The following is a 15,451-nucleotide window of genomic DNA, read 5'->3' as shown; positions in this document are numbered from 1 at the left end:
CCAAGGTTAACGGTTAAAGTGTCAGAGAATGGGTGGTGATTTTTTGACGTCCTCCCATGATCTGAAGTGAGCGTGCGTGTTTGTGTTGGTGAAAGTTTAAGAAATGTACAACTGTCGGTTCAGCTCTCTGGTGCTCCCTGCTGGCAGTATCACTATACTGTCCTCATGTTTCACAAAAATAGTTTTGAGAGACGTTGTCAGTTTTTGTATGTTGCTTAAATCCTCCAAAGCGGTTGGCAGTAAACATCAGGTCACGGTACGCCACGGTAGGCCACGGAGTCAATGAGCTCGAGTTGAAAAAGAAAAAGCTTACAGCACCTGGTATTCCCAGGCGGTCTCCCATCCAAGTACTAACCAGGCCCGACCCTGCTTAGCTTCCGAGATCAGGGCCCCGTTTCCCGAAAGCGTCGTTAGCCTAAGTGGATCGTGAAGTGCGTCGAAAGGGCATCGTAGAGTTTTCACCGCGTTTCCCGAAAGCATCGTGGGGAACGAACGTCTTGAAAACGCTCGTAGCTAACGAGTACTCCAGGGGTGCTCGTAGGTACTCGTAGGACGCTAAGAGCATCGTCAGCTATAGCCTCAGTGGCGACACCATCGGACATTCCGTCTATTGGATGCGTTTTATTAAAACGCATTGCGCCTTTATGTTCTTAGTTTGGTAATTAATAAAGATTATTAATTAATTTATTAATAAAGATGTTCAAATGGCCAAAATAAAACGGGACAGTCCAGAAAATGTTTGCGCAGGCAGGGCACTCAAAATGTGTGAGAGAAAGTGGGGGGATTTGTGCAGACTGACATAGGCTACTCATAAAACGTAGCATAAAATAATGTAACAAATAAATTAAAATTAAACAAATTAAAAAAAATAAAAAATAACGAAATTAAAGAAATTAAAAAAAATAAGAAAATAAAGAAATACATTTTTTTATAAAAAACAAGCAACGGAGCAGGCAAAAGGCTGGAATATGGTGGGGATTGGTCACGTTGACGGGAATGTTTAGTGACATGAGGGAGGGTGGAGGGGGTTAAAAAAAAGTCTCAATCACTATCCGACGCGCATGAAAACCAGCCGCGTAGTTATGAGGGAGGCCGTCCTCACACCGATCTTCCTCATCGTCATCGTCCTCAACGTCCTCCGGTTCAAGCAATGCCACCCCAGCCTTAGCTGCAATGTTGTGCAACATAGCCGTCACACATATCACGGCGCATGACTTGGCCGGAGAAAACTGGAGCCCTCCGCCTGACTTGTGACTGACTTGCATCTAAAGCGATCCCGATCGTGCGCTCAACGATGCACCGGGCCAGACGGTGGGCTTCGTTGCATTCCTCATCATGGACGTCTCCCGGGTTATTCACAGGTGTGAAGAGGAATTATTTAAGGGGGGAAAATGCCGTGAAACGCACAGTGCATTCAAGATTAGGACTGATATATGTCGGTTTAAGCCTAATCAATTGTGTTTTAATGTCTTTAGCATTCATATAATTGCAGTCTATTTTTTTCGTAGGCTACTCTGCTGTTGTCCTTGATGGGGATATATTTTAACCCTTTTTAACACAATTTTCCTGCGACATTCCTGCGTCTCCCCCTCCTACGGAGCCCATTTCAGCACCGTGTCAGTAGACAGTTACAATCCTACGACGTCGTGAGTGCAGCGAATGCGCGTTCACGTTAAGAGGAGTTTCGGGAAACGCTCCAAAGAAATAGACGATGGATCGCAAGATCCATCGTGAGAATGATCGTACGAGCGTGGATCCATCGTTATCGGGAAACGGGGCCCAGACGAGATCGGGCGTGTTCAGGGTGCTTTGGCCGTAAGCAATTAGTACAGGCGCAAAACCAGGTTTTATACAGTAGCACATAAGGAGTGAGAAAGCTGCTGAGGCTTGACGTTACACTTTTACAAAAACAATCATTAGTTAGATATAAACGGCAGTAATTGATTCAGTAGGACTCCTTATCCATGTAAACGATCATTGTGACATCTGAATTCATTAATTATCTGAAATACACTGCGTGTGCGTGTGATGTTAAATGTTTGAACCAAGGTTAACGGTTAAAGTGTCAGAGAATGGGTGGTGATTTTTTGACGTCCTCCCATGATCTGAAGTGAGCGTGCGTGGTGCTCAGGGAGAAGACGACAGCCTTCACGCGGCCTCCCCTGTGAGTAACAAGAGATGGTGCAAGACCAACTTGTGAAACGAATGTCGCCAACCAAACAAAGAGCTGGCAGGCCAAGGAACAGAGAAGCGCCCCACTCAGGACGCACGGTCATCCCGACCGTCGAAAACCGTGGCCTTCCAGTGCTCCAACTCAACATCGAGGGCCTCACCACCGCCAAACTCGAAATCGTACGTCACCTGGCTGATTCCAATGGGGCAGCGGTTGTACTCCTGCAGGAGACACACTGCACTAACAATAACATCCTCAAGATGCCAGGTTTCCATCTCGCTGGGTCCATTCACAGCAAGCAGCACGGAGTGGCAACCTTCGTGAGGACTGAACTAACCTGGTCAGCCACTAGCCAATCCCCACCAGGCTCCAACATCGAGTGGCTGGTTACTAAAATCCAGGAAACTTCAGTCATCAACGTATATAAGCCCCCACCATCAGAGCTGTCTGCTACGTCACTCCCGTCCATAACTGCCCCCGCCATCTACGCAGGTGACTTCAACTGTCAACACACAGATTGGGGTTACAACTACACAACATCAAACGGAGTGGCGCTGAGTGAATGGGTCTCCAACACCGATGCCCTGCTACTGTACGACCCCAAGGAGCCGCCAAGCTTCTTCTCTGCACGCTGGAACACCTCTACCAACCCGGACCTGGCCTTCGCTGTGTGCCGGAGCAATGACCCGAAACCGGAGAGACGCGTCCTAGACAGGTTTCCCCGCTCACACCACCGACCGTCCATCATTAAAGTCCCATCACTGGTGCAACCGGTACCAGGGAAACCTGTCAAAAGATGGAACTTTCGAAAGGCCAACTGGGAGTCATTCGCTCAGGAGACAGAAAGAAGGATTGCTAGTCTGCCAGAACCTGATGCAGCCAACGTTGACGCCGCCTATGAGGCCTACTGTAAGGTCCTCCTAGGAGCGGCAAAAAATACCATCCCACGCGGCTACAACAGGAACTACATCCCTGGCTGGGACGAGGAGTGCAGCCGCCTCCTGAGCGCCCACCAGAGGGCTAGCTCCAGGGAAGATGTGGATGCGACTGCAGAAGCACTGCTTCAGAGACTGGACACCACACGCAGAGACAGATGGACTGAAGTTGTTGAGTCAATTGACTTTACCCACTCTAGTAGGAAGGCGTGGCAAACCATCAACCGGCTAACAGGCAGATGTACAAAGCCCCCAAGCTGCCCAGTCACAGCAGATGCCATCGCGTCCGAGCTCCTGAAAAACGGTCGCTTCCCAGACGCAGACAAAGATGTTGCCCGTCTGATCACGCAGGAGGTGACTTCCCTCACCAGGGTGGCCAGTGCGGATTCCAACCTCTCAGGAGAATTCACAGCAGATGAACTCAGTAAGGCCATGAGCAAGCTCAAGCCAGGCAAAGCTCCAGGACGTGACAACATCCAGCCAGAGTTTGTTATGCACCAGAGCACAATAACATCCTGCTGGCTCTGTGCATTCTTCTCATCCTGCTACCAGAGATGCAAGCTGCCCAAGATCTGGCGCCGTGCTTCTGTAATCGCCCTGCCAAAGCCAAACAAACCTGCGGAAGACCCCAAGGCATACCGACCCATATCGCTGCTCTGTGTTCCATTTAAAATCCTGGAAAGAATGATCCACTGCCGCATTGAGCCAGTGATTGACCCACAGCTCCCACAGGAACAGGCCGGTTTCCGTCGCGGTAGGTCCACAGTGGACCAGGTTACACTTCTGTCTCAAGACATCGAGGACAGCTTCCAGGATAATGAGAAAGCTGGGGTAGTGTACCTGGACTTGACCGCCGCGTACGATACCGTCTGGCACCGCGGACTTCACCTGAAGCTGCTGAGGACAATAACCGATCGACATATGGTGAAATTCATCATGGAGACGTTGTCTAACCGCAGTTTTGTCCTACAGACCAGCGATGGCCAGCGCAGTAGGCTAAGAAGACTACGGAACGGTGTCCCACAGGGCTCGGTCCTTTCTCCGATGCTGTTTAATATTTACATCTCTGATCTACCAGACACAGCATCCAGAAAGTACGGCTACGCAGACGATCTCGCAATCATGCTGAGAAGACCAACATGGAAGGCACTGGAAGACGGTCTCAACCAAGACATGGTCGTCCTAGTAGCCTACCTACGAAAGTGGCGCCTGCAACTCAGCACCGGCAAGACTGTTACAGCAGCATACCATCTCTGCAACAGAGACGCCAAGAGGGAACTGGAGGTATACACTGACCACAAGCGCCTGGAGTCCCAGCAAGCCCCTAAATACCTTGGTGTGCGTCTGGACCGGACACTGACCTTCAAACAACATCTCGAAGATGTCCGGGCAAAGACAATATCAAGGGTCGCACTGATCCGTCGCCTCGCTGGCACAACCTGGGGAGCCACTGCCAAGACACTACGGGTATCCACCCAAGCCCTGGTCTTTTCAGCAGCGGAGTACTGTGCCCCAGTATGGAGCAGAAGTCCACACGCAAAAAAGGTGGATGTGGCTATCAACAACGCCCTCCGGATCATCACTGGATGCCTGAAGCCTACCCCAATCGTCCTGCTGCCAGTCCTTGCAGGAATCGCACCGGCTGGCCTACGACGAGAGGCTGCCACTCTCGCCCTGGCAAGGAAAGCACGGAAGCATGACTGGCACATCCTCCATAACACCACAGAGACAGCAGCTCCTCTGAGCAGACTCAAGTCCCGCCACCCTTTCAACAAGGCGGCACAAGAGTTGCTCCGTTCCACCACTGAGGACCTGTCCAAAGATGGATGGCTGGCGGCAGCTTGGAAACAGGAGTGGGAGAGGGCTGGGCCAACCCAAATCCACCACTACATCTTGGATCCAGGAGATGGAGCCACAGGAGACGATCTTCCACGCCGGCAATGGACTCTGCTGAACCGTCTACGTACTGGGGTCGGTCGGTTCAAATCATCAATGAAGAAGTGGGGCCTGGCAGACAGCGCTGCATGCGAGTGTGGTGCCCCTGAACAGACTGTCGAACACATCATGACCACCTGCCCCCTACACAGACCACCCTCGGAAGCCGGCCTTTTTGACGTGGGACCAGAGACAAGGGCATGGCTACAAGACACTGAGTTGGACCTCTGATGTTAAACGAAAGAAGAAGAAAAAAAAAAAGAAGCGTGCGTGTTTGTGTTGGTGAAAGTTTAAGAAATGTACAACTGTCGGTTCAGCTCTCTGGTGCTCCCTGCTGGCAGTATCACTATACTGTCCTCATGTTTCACAAAAATAGTTTTGAAAGACGTTGTCAGTTTTTGTATGTTGCTTAAATCCTCCAAAGCGGTTGGCAGTAAACATCAGGTCACGGTACGCCACGGTAGGCCAAGGAGTCAATGAGCTCGAGTTGAAAAAGAAAACGCTTACAGCACCTGGTATTCCCAGGCGGTCTCCCATCCAAGTACTAACCAGGACCGACCCTGCTTAACTTCCGAGATCAGACGAAATCGGGCGTGTTCAGGGTTGTATGGCCATAAGCAATTAGTGCAGGCGCAAAACCAGGTTTTATACAGTAGCACATAAGGAGTGAGAAAGCTGCTGAGGCTCGACGTTACACTTTTACAAAAACAATCATTAGTTAGATATAAACGGCAGTAATTGATTCAGTAGGACTCCTTATCCATGTAAACGATCATTGTGACATCTGAATTCATTAATTATCTGAAATACACTGCGTGTGCGTGTGATGTTAAATGTTTGAACCAAGGTTAACGGTTAAAGTGTCAGAGAATGGGTGGTGATTTTTTGACGTCCTCCCATGATCTGAAGTGAGCGTGCGTGTTTGTGTTGGTGAAAGTTTAAGAAATGTACAACTGTCGGTTCAGCTCTCTGGTGCTCCCTGCTGGCAGTATCACTATACTATCCTCATGTTTCACAAAAATAGTTTTGAGAGACGTTGTCAGTTTTTGTATGTTGCTTAAATCCTCCAAAGCGGTTGGCAGTAAACATCAGGTCACGGTACGCCACGGAGTCAATGAGCTCGAGTTGAAAAAGAAAAAGCTTACAGCACCTGGTATTCCCAGGCGGTCTCCCATCCAAGTACTAACCAGGCCCGAACCTGCTTAGCTTCCGAGATCAGACGAGATCGGGCGTGTTCAGGGTGGTATGGCCGTAAGCAATTAGTGCAGGCGCAAAACCAGGTTTTATACAGTAGCACATAAGGAGTGAGAAAGCTGCTGAGGCTCGACGTTACACTCTTACAAAAACAATCATTAGTTAGATATAAACGGCAGTAATTGATTCAGTAGGACTCCTTATCCATGTAAACGATCATTGTGACATCTGAATTCATTAATTATCTGAAATACACTGCGTGTGCGTGTGATGTTAAATGTTTGAACCAAGGTTAACGGTTAAAGTGTCAGAGAATGGGTGGTGATTTTTTGACGTCCTCCCATGATCTGAAGTGAGCGTGCGTGTTTGTGTTGGTGAAAGTTTAAGAAATGTACAACTGTCGGTTCAGCTCTCTGGTGCTCCCTGCTGGCAGTATCACTATACTGTCCTCATGTTTCACAAAAATAGTTTTGAGAGACGTTGTCAGTTTTTGTATGTTGCTTAAATCCTCCAAAGCGGTTGGCAGTAAACATCAGGTCACGGTACGCCACGGAGTCAATGAGCTCGAGTTGAAAAAGAAAAAGCTTACAGCACCTGGTATTCCCAGGCGGTCTCCTAACCAAGTACTAACCAGGCCCGACCCTGCTTAGCTTCCGAGCTCAAACGAGATCGGGCGTGTTTTTTTTCTTTTTGGTGACACCCGTCACTACTTACAGCAACCTGGGCTTCTGAGGAGGTCTCCCATCCAAGTACTAACCAGGCCCGACCCTGCTTAGCTTCCGAGTTCAGACGAGATCGGGCGTGTTCAGGGTGGTATGGCCGTAAGCAATTAGTGCAGGCGCAAAACCAGGTTTTATACAGTAGCACATAAGGAGTGAGAAAGCTGCTGAGGCTCGACGTTACACTTTTACAAAAACAATCATTAGTTAGATATAAACGGCAGTAATTGATTCAGTAGGACTCCTTATCCATGTAAACGATCATTGTGACATCTGAATTCATTAATTATCTGAAATACACTGCGTGTGCGTGTGATGTTAAATGTTTGAACCAAGGTTAACGGTTAAAGTGTCAGAGAATGGGTGGTGATTTTTTGACGTCCTCCCATGATCTGAAGTGAGCGTGCGTGTTTGTGTTGGTGAAAGTTTAAGAAATGTACAACTGTCGGTTCAGCTCTCTGGTGCTCCCTGCTGGCAGTATCACTATACTGTCCTCATGTTTCACAAAAATAGTTTTGAGAGACGTTGTCAGTTTTTGTATGTTGCTTAAATCCTCCAAAGCGGTTGGCAGTAAACATCAGGTCACGGTACGCCACGGTAGGCCACGGAGGCAATGAGCTCGAGTTGAAAAAGAAAAAGCTTACAGCACCTGGTATTCCCAGGCGGTCTCCCATCCAAGTACTAACCATGCCCGACCCTGCTTAGCTTCCGAGATCAGACGAGATCAGGCGTGTTCAGGGTGGTATGGCCGTAAGCAATTAGTGCAGGCGCAAAACCAGGTTTTATACAGTAGCACATAAGGAGTGAGAAAGCTGCTGAGGCTCGACGTTACACTCTTACAAAAACAATCATTAGTTCGATATAAACGGCAGTAATTGATTCAGTAGGACTCCTTATCCATGTAAACGATCATTGTGACATCTGAATTCATTAATTATCTGAAATACACTGCGTGTGCGTGTGATGTTAAATGTTTGAACCAAGGTTAACGGTTAAAGTGTCAGAGAATGGGTGGTGATTTTTTGACGTCCTCCCATGATCTGAAGTGAGCGTGCGTGTTTGTGTTGGTGAAAGTTTAAGAAATGTACAACTGTCGGTTCAGCTCTCTGGTGCTCCCTGCTGGCAGTATCACTATACTGTCCTCATGTTTCACAAAAATAGTTTTGAGAGACGTTGTCAGTTTTTGTATGTTGCTTAAATCCTCCAAAGCGGTTGGCAGTAAACATCAGGTCACGGTACGCCACGGAGTCAATGAGCTCGAGTTGAAAAAGAAAAAGCTTACAGCACCTGGTATTCCCAGGCGGTCTCCCATCCAAGTACTAACCAGGCCCGACCCTGCGTAGCTTCCGAGATCAGACGAGATCAGGCGTGTTCAGGGTGGTATGGCCGTAAGCAATTAGTTCAGGCGCAAAACCAGGTTTTATACAGTAGCACATAAGGAGTGAGAAAGCTGCTGAGGCTCGACGTTACACTCTTACAAAAACAATCATTAGTTAGATATAAACGGCAGTAATTGATTCAGTAGGACTCCTTATCCATGTAAACCATCATTGTGACATCTGAATTCATTAATTATCTGAAAAACACTGCGTGTGCGTGTGATGTTAAATGTTTGAACCAAGGTTAACGGTTAAAGTGTCAGAGAATGGGTGGTGATTTTTTGACGTCCTCCCATGATCTGAAGTGAGCGTGCGTGTTTGTGTTGGTGAAAGTTTAAGAAATGTACAACTGTCGGTTCAGCTCTCTGGTGCTCCCTGCTGGCAGTATCACTATACTGTCCTCATGTTTCACAAAAATAGTTTTGAGAGACGTTGTCAGTTTTTGTATGTTGCTTAAATCCTCCAAAGCGGTTGGCAGTAAACATCAGGTCACGGTACGCCACGGAGTCAATGAGCTCGAGTTGAAAAAGAAAAGCTTACAGCACCTGGTATTCCCAGGCGGTCTCCCAACCAAGTACTAACCAGGCCCGACCCTGCTTAGCTTCCGAGATCAAACGAGATCGGGCGTGTTTTTTTTCTTTTTGGTGACACCCGTCACTACTTACAGCAACCTGGGCTTCTGAGGAGGTCTCCCATCCAAGTACTAACCAGGCCCGACCCTGCTTAGCTTCCGAGATCAGACGAGATCAGGCGTGTTCAGGGTGGTATGGCCGAAAGCAATTAGTGCAGGCGCAAAACCAGGTTTTATACAGTAGCACATAAGGAGTGAGAAAGCTGCTGAGGCTCGACGTTACACTTTTACAAAAACAATCATTAGTTAGATATAAACGGCAGTAATTGATTCAGTAGGACTCCTTATCCATGTAAACGATCATTGTGACATCTGAATTCATTAATTATCTGAAATACACTGCGTGTGCGTGTGATGTTAAATGTTTGAACCAAGGTTAACGGTTAAAGTGTCAGAGAATGGGTGGTGATTTTTTGACGTCCTCCCATGATCTGAAGTGAGCGTGCGTGTTTGTGTTGGTGAAAGTTTAAGAAATGTACAACTGTCGGTTCAGCTCTCTGGTGCTCCCTGCTGGCAGTATCACTATACTATCCTCATGTTTCACAAAATAGTTTTGAGAGACGTTGTCAGTTTTTGTATGTTGCTTAAATCCTCCAAAGCGGTTGGCAGTAAACATCAGGTCACGGTACGCCACGGAGTCAATGAGCTCGAGTTGAAAAAGAAAAAGCTTACAGCACCTGGTATTCCCAGGCGGTCTCCCATCCAAGTACTAACCAGGCCCGAACCTGCTTAGCTTCCGAGATCAGACGAGATCGGGCGTGTTCAGGGTGGTATGGCCGTAAGCAATTAGTGCAGGCGCAAAACCAGGTTTTATACAGTAGCACATAAGGAGTGAGAAAGCTGCTGAGGCTCGACGTTACACTCTTACAAAAACAATCATTAGTTAGATATAAACGGCAGTAATTGATTCAGTAGGACTCCTTATCCATGTAAACGATCATTGTGACATCTGAATTCATTAATTATCTGAAATACACTGCGTGTGCGTGTGATGTTAAATGTTTGAACCAAGGTTAACGGTTAAAGTGTCAGAGAATGGGTGGTGATTTTTTGACGTCCTCCCATGATCTGAAGTGAGCGTGCGTGTTTGTGTTGGTGAAAGTTTAAGAAATGTACAACTGTCGGTTCAGCTCTCTGGTGCTCCCTGCTGGCAGTATCACTATACTGTCCTCATGTTTCACAAAAATAGTTTTGAGAGACGTTGTCAGTTTTTGTATGTTGCTTAAATCCTCCAAAGCGGTTGGCAGTAAACATCAGGTCACGGTACGCCACGGAGTCAATGAGCTCGAGTTGAAAAAGAAAAAGCTTACAGCACCTGGTATTCCCAGGCGGTCTCCCAACCAAGTACTAACCAGGCCCGACCCTGCTTAGCTTCCGAGCTCAAACGAGATCGGGCGTGTTTTTTTCTTTTTGGTGACACCCGTCACTACTTACAGCAACCTGGGCTTCTGAGGAGGTCTCCCATCCAAGTACTAACCAGGCCCGACCCTGCTTAGCTTCCGAGATCAGACGAGATCAGGCGTGTTCAGGGTGGTATGGCCGAAAGCAATTAGTGCAGGCGCAAAACCAGGTTTTATACAGTAGCACATAAGGAGTGAGAAAGCTGCTGAGGCTCGACGTTACACTTTTACAAAAACAATCATTAGTTAGATATAAACGGCAGTAATTGATTCAGTAGGACTCCTTATCCATGTAAACGATCATTGTGACATCTGAATTCATTAATTATCTGAAATACACTGCGTGTGCGTGTGATGTTAAATGTTTGAACCAAGGTTAACGGTTAAAGTGTCAGAGAATGGGTGGTGATTTTTTGACGTCCTCCCATGATCTGAAGTGAGCGTGCGTGTTTGTGTTGGTGAAAGTTTAAGAAATGTACAACTGTCGGTTCAGCTCTCTGGTGCTCCCTGCTGGCAGTATCACTATACTGTCCTCATGTTTCACAAAAATAGTTTTGAGAGACGTTGTCAGTTTTTGTATGTTGCTTAAATCCTCCAAAGCGGTTGGCAGTAAACATCAGGTCACGGTACGCCACGGTAGGCCACGGAGTCAATGAGCTCGAGTTGAAAAAGAAAAAGCTTACAGCACCTAGGTATTCCCAGGCGGTCTCCCATCCAAGTACTAACCAGGCCCGACCCTGCTTAGCTTCCGAGTCAGACGAGATCGGGCGTGTTCAGGGTGGTATGGCCGTAAGCAATTAGTGCAGGCGCAAAACCAGGTTTTATACAGTAGCACATAAGGAGTGAGAAAGCTGCTGAGGCTCGACGTTACACTTTTACAAAAACAATCATTAGTTAGATATAAACGGCAGTAATTGATTCAGTAGGACTCCTTATCCATGTAAACGATCATTGTGACATCTGAATTCATTAATTATCTGAAATACACTGCGTGTGCGTGTGATGTTAAATGTTTGAACCAAGGTTAACGGTTAAAGTGTCAGAGAATGGGTGGTGATTTTTTGACGTCCTCCCATGATCTGAAGTGAGCGTGCGTGTTTGTGTTGGTGAAAGTTTAAGAAATGTACAACTGTCGGTTCAGCTCTCTGGTGCTCCCTGCTGGCAGTATCACTATACTGTCCTCATGTTTCACAAAATAGTTTTGAGAGACGTTGTCAGTTTTTGTATGTTGCTTAAATCCTCCAAAGCGGTTGGCAGTAAACATCAGGTCACGGTACGCCACGGTAGGCCACGGAGGCAATGAGCTCGAGTTGAAAAAGAAAAAGCTTACAGCACCTGGTATTCCCATGCGGTCTCCCATCCAAGTACTAACCATGCCCGACCCTGCTTAGCTTCCGAGATCAGACGAGATCAGGCGTGTTCAGGGTGGTATGGCCGTAAGCAATTAGTGCAGGCGCAAAACCAGGTTTTATACAGTAGCACATAAGGAGTGAGAAAGCTGCTGAGGCTCGACGTTACACTCTTACAAAACAATCATTAGTTAGATATAAACGGCAGTAATTGATTCAGTAGGACTCCTTATCCATGTAAACGATCATTGTGACATCTGAATTCATTAATTATCTGAAATACACTGCGTGTGCGTGTGATGTTAAATGTTTGAACCAAGGTTAACGGTTAAAGTGTCAGAGAATGGGTGGTGATTTTTTGACGTCCTCCCATGATCTGAAGTGAGCGTGCGTGTTTGTGTTGGTGAAAGTTTAAGAAATGTACAACTGTCGGTTCAGCTCTCTGGTGCTCCCTGCTGGCAGTATCACTATACTGTCCTCATGTTTCACAAAAATAGTTTTGAGAGACGTTGTCAGTTTTTGTATGTTGCTTAAATCCTCCAAAGCGGTTGGCAGTAAACATCAGGTCACGGTACGCCACGGAGTCAATGAGCTCGAGTTGAAAAAGAAAAAGCTTACAGCACCTGGTATTCCCAGGCGGTCTCCCATCCAAGTACTAACCAGGCCCGACCCTGCTTAGCTTCCGAGATCAGACGAGATCAGGCGTGTTCAGGGTGGTATGGCCGTAAGCAATTAGTGCAGGCGCAAAACCAGGTTTTATACAGTAGCACATAAGGAGTGAGAAAGCTGCTGAGGCTCGACGTTACACTCTTACAAAAACAATCATTAGTTAGATATAAACGGCAGTAATTGATTCAGTAGGACTCCTTATCCATGTAAACGATCATTGTGACATCTGAATTCATTAATTATCTGAAAAACACTGCGTGTGCGTGTGATGTTAAATGTTTGAACCAAGGTTAACGGTTAAAGTGTCAGAGAATGGGTGGTGATTTTTTGACGTCCTCCCATGATCTGAAGTGAGCGTGCGTGTTTGTGTTGGTGAAAGTTTAAGAAATGTACAACTGTCGGTTCAGCTCTCTGGTGCTCCCTGCTGGCAGTATCACTATACTGTCCTCATGTTTCACAAAAATAGTTTTGAGAGACGTTGTCAGTTTTTGTATGTTGCTTAAATCCTCCAAAGCGGTTGGCAGTAAACATCAGGTCACGGTACGCCACGGAGTCAATGAGCTCGAGTTGAAAAAGAAAAAGCTTACAGCACCTGGTATTCCCAGGCGGTCTCCCATCCAAGTACTAACCAGGCCCGACCCTGCTTAGCTTCCTAGATCAGACGAGATCAGGCGTGTTCAGGGTGGTATGGCCGTAAGCAATTAGTGCAGGCGCAAAACCAGGTTTTATACAGTAGCACATAAGGAGTGAGAAAGCTGCTGAGGCTCGACGTTACACTCTTACAAAAACAATCATTAGTTAGATATAAACGGCAGTAATTGATTCAGTAGGACTCCTTATCCATGTAAACCATCATTGTGACATCTGAATTCATTAATTATCTGAAATACACTGCGTGTGCGTGTGATGTTAAATGTTTGAACCAAGGTTAACGGTTAAAGTGTCAGAGAATGGGTGGTGATTTTTTGACGTCCTCCCATGATCTGAAGTGAGCGTGCGTGTTTGTGTTGGTGAAAGTTTAAGAAATGTACAACTGTCGGTTCAGCTCTCTGGTGCTCCCTGCTGGCAGTATCACTATACTGTCCTCATGTTTCACAAAAATAGTTTTGAGAGACGTTGTCAGTTTTTGTATGTTGCTTAAATCCTCCAAAGCGGTTGGCAGTAAACATCAGGTCACGGTACGCCACGGAGTCAATGAGCTCGAGTTGAAAAAGAAAAAGCTTACAGCACCTGGTATTCCCAGGCGGTCTCCCAACCAAGTACTAACCACGCCCGACCCTGCTTAGCTTCCGAGATCAAACGAGATCGGGCGTGTTTTTTTTTCTTTTTGGTGACACCCGTCACTACTTACAGCAACCTGGGCTTCTGAGGAGGTCTCCCATCCAAGTACTAACCAGGCCCGACCCTGCTTAGCTTCCGAGATCAGACGAGATCAGGCCGTGTTCAGGGTGGTATGGCCGAAAGCAATTAGTGCAGGCGCAAAACCAGGTTTTATACAGTAGCACATAAGGAGTGAGAAAGCTGCTGAGGCTCGACGTTACACTTTTACAAAAACAATCATTAGTTAGATATAAACGGCAGTAATTGATTCAGTAGGACTCCTTATCCATGTAAACGATCATTGTGACATCTGAATTCATTAATTATCTGAAATACACTGCGTGTGCGTGTGATGTTAAATGTTTGAACCAAGGTTAACGGTTAAAGTGTCAGAGAATGGTGGTGATATTTTGACGTCCTCCCATGATCTGAAGTGAGCGTGCGTGTTTGTGTTGGTGAAAGTTTAAGAAATGTACAACTGTCGGTTCAGCTCTCTGGTGCTCCCTGCTGGCAGTATCACTATACTGTCCTCATGTTTCACAAAAATAGTTTTGAGAGACGTTGTCAGTTTTTGTATGTTGCTTAAATCCTCCAAAGCGGTTGGCAGTAAACATCAGGTCACGGTACGCCACGGTAGGCCACGGAGTCAATGAGCTCGAGTTGAAAAGAAAAAGCTTACAGCACCTAGTATTCCCAGGCGGTCTCCCATCCAAGTACTAACCAGGCCCGACCCTGCTTAGCTTCCGAGTTCAGACGAGATCGGGCGTGTTCAGGGTGGTATGGCCGTAAGCAATTAGTGCAGGCGCAAAACCAGGTTTTATACAGTAGCACATAAGGAGTGAGAAAGCTGCTGAGGCTCGACGTTACACTTTTACAAAAACAATCATTAGTTAGATATAACGGCAGTAATTGATTCAGTAGGACTCCTTATCCATGTAAACGATCATTGTGACATCTGAATTCATTAATTATCTGAAATACACTGCGTGTGCGTGTGATGTTAAATGTTTGAACCAAGGTTAACGGTTAAAGTGTCAGAGAATGGGTGGTGATTTTTTGACGTCCTCCCATGATCTGAAGTGAGCGTGCGTGTTTGTGTTGGTGAAAGTTTAAGAAATGTACAACTGTCGGTTCAGCTCTCTGGTGCTCCCTGCTGGCAGTATCACTATACTGTCCTCATGTTTCACAAAAATAGTTTGAGAGACGTTGTCAGTTTTTGTATGTTGCTTAAATCCTCCAAAGCGGTTGGCAGTAAACATCAGGTCACGGTACGCCACGGAGTCAATGAGCTCGAGTTGAAAAGAAAAAGCTTACAGCACCTGGTATTCCCAGGCGGTCTCCCAACCAAGTACTAACCAGGCCCGACCCTGCTTAGCTTCCGAGATCAAACGAGATCGGAAGTGTTTTTTTTCTTTTTGGTGACACCCGTCAATACTTACAGCAACCTGGGCTTCTGAGGAGGTCTCCCATCCAAGTACTAACCAGGCCCGACCCTGCTTAGCTTCCGAGATCAGACGAGATCAGGCGTGTTCAGGGTGGTATGGCCGAAAGCAATTAGTGTAGGCGCAAAACCAGGTTTTATACAGTAGCACATAAGGAGTGAGAAAGCTGCTGAGGCTCGACGTTACACTTTTACAAAAACAATCATTAGTTAGATATAAACGGCAGTAATTGATTCAGTAGGACTCCTATCCATGTAAACGATCATTGTGACATCTGAATTCATTAATTATCTGAAATACACTGA

At 46.7% G+C, this 15,451-nt stretch overlaps 15 non-coding genes across 15 annotated transcripts; all 15 read right to left on the bottom strand.

Annotated features, from left to right (window-relative positions):
- Window positions 1–5,543: 5,543 nt before the first annotated feature.
- LOC130395460 (5S ribosomal RNA) lies at window positions 5,544–5,662 on the bottom strand. The gene has a single exon (XR_008898514.1). It is a non-coding gene; the product is annotated as a 5S ribosomal RNA (ribosomal RNA).
- A 519-nt stretch (window positions 5,663–6,181) lies between these two features.
- On the bottom strand, window positions 6,182–6,300 carry LOC130400597 (5S ribosomal RNA). The gene has a single exon (XR_008903075.1). It is a non-coding gene; the product is annotated as a 5S ribosomal RNA (ribosomal RNA).
- Window positions 6,301–6,944: 644 nt separating this feature from the next.
- LOC130401087 (5S ribosomal RNA) lies at window positions 6,945–7,064 on the bottom strand. The gene has a single exon (XR_008903547.1). It is a non-coding gene; the product is annotated as a 5S ribosomal RNA (ribosomal RNA).
- A 529-nt stretch (window positions 7,065–7,593) lies between these two features.
- LOC130401365 (5S ribosomal RNA) lies at window positions 7,594–7,712 on the bottom strand. The gene has a single exon (XR_008903826.1). It is a non-coding gene; the product is annotated as a 5S ribosomal RNA (ribosomal RNA).
- A 519-nt stretch (window positions 7,713–8,231) lies between these two features.
- On the bottom strand, window positions 8,232–8,350 carry LOC130394112 (5S ribosomal RNA). Its single transcript, XR_008897302.1, has one exon. It is a non-coding gene; the product is annotated as a 5S ribosomal RNA (ribosomal RNA).
- Window positions 8,351–8,993: 643 nt separating this feature from the next.
- Window positions 8,994–9,113, bottom strand: LOC130395374 (5S ribosomal RNA). Its single transcript, XR_008898437.1, has one exon. It is a non-coding gene; the product is annotated as a 5S ribosomal RNA (ribosomal RNA).
- Window positions 9,114–9,631: 518 nt separating this feature from the next.
- LOC130400596 (5S ribosomal RNA) lies at window positions 9,632–9,750 on the bottom strand. Its single transcript, XR_008903074.1, has one exon. It is a non-coding gene; the product is annotated as a 5S ribosomal RNA (ribosomal RNA).
- Window positions 9,751–10,393: 643 nt separating this feature from the next.
- On the bottom strand, window positions 10,394–10,513 carry LOC130395373 (5S ribosomal RNA). The gene has a single exon (XR_008898436.1). It is a non-coding gene; the product is annotated as a 5S ribosomal RNA (ribosomal RNA).
- A 529-nt stretch (window positions 10,514–11,042) lies between these two features.
- On the bottom strand, window positions 11,043–11,161 carry LOC130395263 (5S ribosomal RNA). The gene has a single exon (XR_008898340.1). It is a non-coding gene; the product is annotated as a 5S ribosomal RNA (ribosomal RNA).
- A 528-nt stretch (window positions 11,162–11,689) lies between these two features.
- Window positions 11,690–11,808, bottom strand: LOC130394271 (5S ribosomal RNA). The gene has a single exon (XR_008897446.1). It is a non-coding gene; the product is annotated as a 5S ribosomal RNA (ribosomal RNA).
- A 518-nt stretch (window positions 11,809–12,326) lies between these two features.
- On the bottom strand, window positions 12,327–12,445 carry LOC130399977 (5S ribosomal RNA). Its single transcript, XR_008902466.1, has one exon. It is a non-coding gene; the product is annotated as a 5S ribosomal RNA (ribosomal RNA).
- Window positions 12,446–12,964: 519 nt separating this feature from the next.
- On the bottom strand, window positions 12,965–13,083 carry LOC130394484 (5S ribosomal RNA). Its single transcript, XR_008897637.1, has one exon. It is a non-coding gene; the product is annotated as a 5S ribosomal RNA (ribosomal RNA).
- Window positions 13,084–13,728: 645 nt separating this feature from the next.
- On the bottom strand, window positions 13,729–13,849 carry LOC130395874 (5S ribosomal RNA). Its single transcript, XR_008898876.1, has one exon. It is a non-coding gene; the product is annotated as a 5S ribosomal RNA (ribosomal RNA).
- Window positions 13,850–14,376: 527 nt separating this feature from the next.
- On the bottom strand, window positions 14,377–14,495 carry LOC130399794 (5S ribosomal RNA). Its single transcript, XR_008902292.1, has one exon. It is a non-coding gene; the product is annotated as a 5S ribosomal RNA (ribosomal RNA).
- Window positions 14,496–15,136: 641 nt separating this feature from the next.
- On the bottom strand, window positions 15,137–15,256 carry LOC130395372 (5S ribosomal RNA). The gene has a single exon (XR_008898435.1). It is a non-coding gene; the product is annotated as a 5S ribosomal RNA (ribosomal RNA).
- Window positions 15,257–15,451: the final 195 nt, after the last annotated feature.

This window comes from Gadus chalcogrammus, chromosome 12 (genome assembly GCF_026213295.1).
Source record: "Gadus chalcogrammus isolate NIFS_2021 chromosome 12, NIFS_Gcha_1.0, whole genome shotgun sequence".
NCBI classification, from domain to species: Eukaryota; Metazoa; Chordata; class Actinopteri; order Gadiformes; family Gadidae; genus Gadus; species Gadus chalcogrammus.
This window is presented reverse-complemented; position numbering and strand designations above follow the sequence as displayed.